At 47.6% G+C, this 7,361-nt stretch overlaps 1 pseudogene; it reads right to left on the bottom strand.

Annotated features, from left to right (window-relative positions):
* Window positions 1–418: 418 nt before the first annotated feature.
* On the bottom strand, window positions 419–2,742 carry LOC125553593 (dynamin-related protein 4C-like; annotated as a pseudogene).
* Window positions 2,743–7,361: the final 4,619 nt, after the last annotated feature.

The following is a 7,361-nucleotide window of genomic DNA, read 5'->3' as shown; positions in this document are numbered from 1 at the left end:
ATAGAAAAAAAGTGTCAACATCTACAATACTAAAATTATATGTTATGAAAACAGTTTTGCTAAAGCACATCTAGATGTACCATAAGTATTGCACATCTAAGTCCTATGTCATTGATCTTATGTTGAGATCCGTGTGAATATTTTTTTTCTTTTTTCTTTTTTTCTTTATGCTTGACTCACTCACTTAGATGTGCAATAAGTAGAGCACATCTAGATGTGCCCTAGACATACCCAAAAACTTATGAAAATTAATTTGATCATGCATCTAATAATGTTGATTTTATAGTGTGAATGTCAATATTTTTTCTACAAAGCTAATCAAACTTTACAAAATTTGACTCATATAAAAAGACTACCACTCGCTGTGTAGCACAAACACCACACCCGTGCACATTCTCATCATTGACATGCATCTGGTCTACACTTCCCCTGCCGCGCTAATCCTGTCCATGATGTGGAAAAGAATTTTATAAGATCAGGTCTCACGCAAGACCCATTCTGATAAATGACACGTGACATCCATAAATCATAAAGCATCGATTCTATCCCCATTTGAAATCAGGAGGGAGGAGGGGATTAGATGCTTTGAGATTTATGAATGTCACGTGTCATTCATCAGAGCGGGTCTCGACTACTAACCGTGAAATCTGGTCTCATATAAATTTTTTCCCCATGATGTGAGCCACGGCCTCCTTGGACTGCTGAAGCAATACGATGCTCTTCTTGAGGCGCTGGCGCTTGCTGCCAGTGCCGGGCGACGGCGCGAGCATCCGCTCCACCCCGGTCATCTTGTTCCCAAGGAGCTCGTCAGAGAGCGCCACCTCGAGGTCGTTCTCGGCAAGGCGCTTCACGGCGCGCAGCACGTCCAGCGCCAGCCCGTCGACGAGCCGGAGCACGAAGGCGAGCCCGCATGTCGAACGCCTGCCCGGCCAGGTCGTCGTGGTTCCTCAGGTGCGCCACCTCCACCTTCCCGAAGCCCTTCAGGGTGACGGCCGTGGGTTTGGTGCGGTCTTTCACGGCCTCCATGAACTTGCCGTAGCCTTCCATGAGCTTGCTGTAGTCGGGATTGTACGTGTAGTCGGCCACAAGCTCCATGTCGATCAGCTCCGTGACGTGCCGCGCCGACTGCGCTCGTGCCTTGTCCATCATGCTCTGGACGGCGCGGCGGCATGACGGCTGCACCTGCGGGAAGTCGGTCGAGTGCTGCAGCAGCACCTTGAGCGTCAGGTCCTCGACATAGTCCCAGACCTCGCGGACGAGGTCGTGCGGCCCCTGCACGACGGTCTGGACCTTCTTCTTGAGCAGGACGAGGAACGCCGACCTTGGGAGGAAGTCGGGGAGCTTGATGGCCGTGGTCTCCTCCAGGATGCGCACCTCCTCCATCAGGAACAGGTAACTGCCGTGCTCGGGGCACTCCGCCGGCAGCTTCTTCGCGTACGCGTTCAGCATCTCGGCGATACGCGCGGTTCCGTGGAAGTGGCGGTCGTCGGGGTACTCGTCGAACTCGCCCCTCACGAGCATCTTCTCCAGCGACGAGCACGTCCGCTTGACAATGTGGAAAAAGGCTCGCACCGCGTCGGCGACGTTGTTGAGATCCGGTGGCATCTGCTCCAGCTCGGCGGTGCTGCGGCTGAGCCGGTCGGTGATCTGCTTGACGATGACACGATGTCGGGGAGGCACTTGGCGATGATGGTCGCCTGGATCTGCATGAGGCGCTGCGCGAGCACGGCGATGCCCACCATGGACTTGTCGATTCTGGACAGGAGCGGGTGATGGTCGAACAGCCGCTCCTCCTCGGCGCGCGCCTGGTCGTGCGTCTCGTCGCCGACGCGGTTGCGGACGCAGACGTAACCGAGGCCGATGTTGACGTCGTCCATGGTGACCTTGTCTAGCAGCCCCTCGGGGGCCTTGTCGGACTTGGTGACGACGGCGAGCGTGCGGTCGCCGTTGCGGTCCACCTGCTGCGACATCCGGATGGACTCGCAGGTCGGGAAGTCGACCGTGGCGGAGGAGAGCACGTTGAGGATTATGCTCTCCTTGGGCGCGATGTACTCCTGGATGATCCCGGCGACCTGCTCGTAGATGTCGTCGGGCTGGCCCTTGACGGGCACGCGCGTGATGCCGGGGAGGTCGACGAGGGTGAGGTCCGGGAGGCCGCGCTTCCGCACGACGAGGGTGATGGGCCTGTCGGAGATGCCCTTGCCAGAGCCGGCGATCTCGGCGGTGGCCGCGTCGATGGCGTCGGCGACCTCGGCCTCGGAGGTGCTGACGACGCGGCCGGCGCCGTACTCGAGCTGCATCCCGGGGGCGTCGCCGCCGGAAGGGTCGCCCTTGAGGCGCATGACGAGCGGCGCGCGGGTGCAGATGCCCTGGCCGCGCGGGAGGCTGATGCCGGCGAGCGACTCGAGAACGCTGGACTTGCCGCTGGACTGGTCGCCGACGACGAAGATGGTGGGCAGCTGGATGCCCTCCTGCGTGACATTGAGATGGCGCAGCCGGTCCACGGCGTCCAGGAGCGGGCGTATGTGGTCGTTGTAGGAGGACGCGATGGCGCTCGCGGCCACGCCGTCGGCCGCTGCGGCGTCGTTGGGGGACGACTTGAGCCGCTTTGCCTTGGGCTTGGCCATGTTGCGGGCGTAGATTGAATCGAAAAGGGATGAATCTCGCACCAATATAGGGCCTGCTGGCATCCCATGTAGTACTATTAAGGCCTCTTTTGATTCATAGAATAGAATTATCATAGAAATAAGAATTTTGTAGGAAATGAGATGACATGTATCTCAAATCTTATGAGTAGGAATAGAAAATGAGATGTCATTTGTTTGACATCAAAGTAATTTTTTCATTGAGTCTAGACTCAATTTTATTTTTCTATGAAATGTGGAGGATAGGAACCAATTCTATGTAGGAATAGGAATCTATTCCTATGAACCAAAGGGCTCTAAAGGAAAAAATCATATAAGAATCATAACCTCTAAAATTACTATGAAATTCTTCCAAACCAAAGGAGGCCTTATTGTACGCTTAGAGGCCTCCTGGCTTCGGCCCCTTAATGCAAATGACACACGCCTTGTGTGTTCTTGAAAAAAAATGATTGCAACGCATGCAACCGTAGTAATTGATTCGGTTCGATTCGATTCTCCTCCCAATATACTCCTACTGTATATGGTAAACAACGGCTGTTAGGCATCGGCCGGCTGATCTTATGAAAAGATCAGCCGCCTGGCCAGCCATCCGATCCCAGCTCGTAACCGTCCGATCCGCCATGCATCACCTCACCCTTTCTCTCGTCCATGCACCTCATGGTAGTATAGCAGCACCTCTCATCCCGCCATTGCAGCTACAAACAGCAAGCCACCCCCGCCCCCTCCTTCTGACATTGGCGTCTGCTGAGGATGGCGGTGATTGCATCCTCATCGTTCTCTCAGGTGACTCTCCGGCGAGCTCCATCGCATCACTTCGCTGGTGCCGCCACCGATGCTTCGTCGGCGACTAGAGCACTCTCTCCGGCGAGCTGCATCGCAACACTCCATGGCAGCAACGACAGACCCTGCCGATGCTCCCATGGTAGCTCCATGGCAGCATGACGCGGCGTCGCAAAAAGCCTCATCGTCAGACTAACCCCCCTCCCCCTCGATGCTTCATTGTAGGCAGCACTGCATGGCGTGTCAAAACTTCATTGAAGCACCGACGGACCCCTGGCGAGGCTCCGTTGCAGCTCCACGGCCAGCACCGCACGGCGAGGCAAAGCTCCATCGCAGCGGTGACGTCCCCCGGCGAAGCTTCATTGCAACACTCGTGCTTGAGGCATCATCCGCTGTGTTGCACAACTTTGTATGCCACTACAACATCGATGCCCTCTCCTTTGCAACGGTGATCAACGTCATCCTTTTGCAGCGCCGCTTGCCGCCTCCACAGCACTGCTCCGCAGCCATGGCAGGTCGTCGGTGCCAGGGTGTGCAGCGCCGGCGAACGTCTGCAACGGAAAGAATGCGGCTCATCGCTAGTTATACCTGGCCATGGGTCGGGCCGGGCCGGGCCTTAAAAAGCCCACGGCAGAAAACTAAGGCCCATGCCCTACCATCAGGCCTACTTTTCAAGCCCAAGCCCGGCCCATCTGGTAAAAAGCCCTAAAAAGCCCTTAGGGCTTAGGGCCGTGGGCCGGCCTCTTCCTTAAAATGCCAATATGCCAATCTCAAGCCCGTCCAAGCCCTGCTGGTGGGCTCAAAACTTAGGCCCAAGCCCGGCCCATGGGCAAGCCCATCAGGCCTAGGCCCTAGATTTTAGGGCCGGGCCTGGGTGGGCTGACAGGGCTGGGCCAGAGATGGCCAGGACTACTGCTAGTGCAGCTTCCCAAGCGGGAGCTCGCACATAAGCGTCTGTGCTGGTGTGTAGTGTTGATATGTGTGCGAGCGATGTGCCGAAGGGAGGAAAAAGAACAGAGAAAAGAAAACGAGGAGCTCAGGCGTATGAAGAAAAGAGACAAGGGAGAGAAAATGATAAGCGGCGATCCGGTCCATAGGGACATGTGTCGAAGGATGCAGTTTACGAGAGATAGAAATCATCTGTCTGAAACAAAACGTTTTCCAAATTAAACAGTCAGCTCTAAGTATTATTACTCACGAATTAACATGTGGTTGGATGGTTAGGAGGACAGTGGTTTCCCCGGTCCACCAGGGTTCAAGTACTAGACTTAACATTGGTATTAGCATTTTTCTAAATTTATTTCAGGCCTTCCGGTGATGTCCGTTCAGTGGGAGGAGACGTTCATGTCGACTACAAAAGCGTTACTTTGTCATCTTAAGATGATGTGCCGGTTCAGTATCTTGAAGGTGCTCATAGGGATAGGGTGTGTGTGCGTATGTATGAGTGTCTGCGTTTGTACTGTGCTTTAAAAAATATTATTACTCAAAACAAAACATGCCATGCAAGTACGAATATCAGGATAGCCCCGCCGTTTTCTCTCTCGCTCATGAAGCTGAAAAGCCCGTTTGGAGGCCGGCCTAGCACAAAAAAAAATCGCAACCTTCCCTTAAAAGAGTTCAAAAATAAAATTGCAACCCTCAATAAAAAATCGCAATCTTGATATGCCTGAAATTTGTAGAATTTTCCTTCTTTCATAGATTCGTTTTTTGAAATGTTTTATCTTTTGAACCATGCATCCAAATCCTGAATTGTTTTCATTGTTGGATTCATCGCCTCGAGATCTTCGAAATTTGATCTTGTGTTAATAGGTTTCTATGAACTATTTTTCATGAAAAAACGGTAGAAAAAACCATTGCCATAAACACTTTTTTTTACTAAAACAGAAAGAAACAATTTTTTCCCATTTCGAAGAAGCATAGTTGTCCTCTCGTGGAAGCAAACATGTGTCTCCACAAGAAACTAATATATCCCTCTCATGGAAGAAAAAAATTTATTTTTTTTTCTTTCTAAGAGGCACAAGTGAGCCTCTTGCATAAACAAATATGTGCCTCAACGAGTAACAAATCTGCGCCTCTTGTGGAATAAAAAAACATTTTTTTCCCTTCTCTGGAAGGCACAGTTGTGTCTCTCACGAAAGTAAAATTGTGCCTTCACGAGAAGCAAACATGTGTGTTTCTTTTTCTTCTCGAAAGATACAGATTGGCTTCTCGTGGAGGCGTGTGCCTCTCGTGAAAGAAAGAAAAACAGTTTCTTTCTTCCAAAATAATCCAAAAAAATTCTCAAAGATCTAGAGAAAATCAAACTAAAATAGAAAAAAAACATGAAAAACCTATCTAAACCCCAAAAACGCATACAGACAGATAAAAAACAAAAAAAATCCGAGTAAGCGCCCAGCACCCGACACGTGACAGCGGATGAGAGCGCGCCAAGTGGCACGTTCTTTGCCCACCAAAAATGACCCTTGAGGGGCTCCCGCAAGGGGTACCCTTTAATTGCCCCCCGATACGTCAAGGCGTCCGTGACAGCTATGTGTCATACTAGCGGGTTGGTCCCATTTAACAGTAGTTCATGTTGGTTGTTGTACGACATTCGGTTGATCATCTTTTTTTTTGGTTTTCTTGTTGTACTTTCATTTCTTTTATTTGTTTTTTATAGTTTCTTTTGTTTATACTTTGGTTTTTTATTTTCTTATTGGGTTTTCTTAGTCTTTCTTTCTTTCTTCATTTTTATGCTTGTTTTCTTTGTTTTCTCATTGGACTTTCTCGGTTTTTCTTTCTTTCTTAATTTTTGCTCCAGTTTTCTTTGATTTCTCATTGTTTTTCTAGGTTTTTATTTCTTTCTCTATCATATTTGTTTTTTGTTTCTTTATTCATTTCTTTGGTTATTTGTTTTTCTTTTGTATTTTTGTATTTTTATCTTTTGTTAGCTTCTATTTTTCTGTTTTTCTGACACACATCTACATTTTTCATACGTATTTTATATTTTTCCTATACACGAGGAACATTTTGTACACACGTTTAACACTTTTAAAATACACGATAAATGTTTTTAATATATTTTTTAATGTCTATTTTTTTCATGGATGTGCTTGCATTTCTTGTATACATATAAACATCCTTTTATAAATATTTCCTATTTTTTAAACATTTTTTGCACTATATGAAAACATGATTTGATCATTTTATCAAATACATGTTAAACAATTTTTAAAATTCAATTGAGAATTTTTAATGATAAAAATAATAATGATATTTTTTTCTAAACTATGCAAACTTTTCTTTACATTGTACAAACATTTTATAAAAATGTTCCGGACAGATATTCTAAAACTTGTGAACATTTTGGTAATGTGACATGTTTTCTTTGAATTATGCAAACATTTTTGTACACATACTTAACATTTTACTATTTTCTGTTTCACACTGTACATTTTTTTCTATACACGTCTAACATTTTTTTAGTGCAAGATTAACATTTTTTTTAATATTTTATGTAATTTTTCGGTGTATATATTTAGAATATTTCAGAATATAAAAAAGTGTAAAAAGGAAACAGAGTAAAACAAAAATGTGAATAAAATGGAAGAAATAAAAAGAAGGAAAGTAACATGACATCAACAGACTAGCCACGCCTACTGGGCCGCCCAATACGTGTTGCCCTGTAGGCGAGCCTGGGTAGGGCTCGATGCGGGTGGCGCATAGCCGCGCCCCGAGGCATCGGCCGAGCATCGGGGACAGCAATTTCGTCTGAGACAATAGGAGACGAGAGTTGTATCGTCTACACGATAACTGAGAACTACTCCCTCCGTCCTATAATATGTGCTTTCACATATAAAGTTAGTACAAAATTGAGTCATTTATTTTGAAACGAAAAAGTATATTATAAAAATCATAGTACAAGTCATATACACATCGACTGGATAAAACTTAAAAATG

Source organism: Triticum urartu, chromosome 4A, assembly GCF_056163025.1.
Source record: "Triticum urartu cultivar PI428250 chromosome 4A, HENAU_Tu73, whole genome shotgun sequence".
NCBI classification, from domain to species: Eukaryota; Viridiplantae; Streptophyta; class Magnoliopsida; order Poales; family Poaceae; genus Triticum; species Triticum urartu.
The sequence above is the reverse complement of the archived record's forward strand: the minus strand, read 5'-3'. Positions and strand labels throughout refer to the sequence as shown.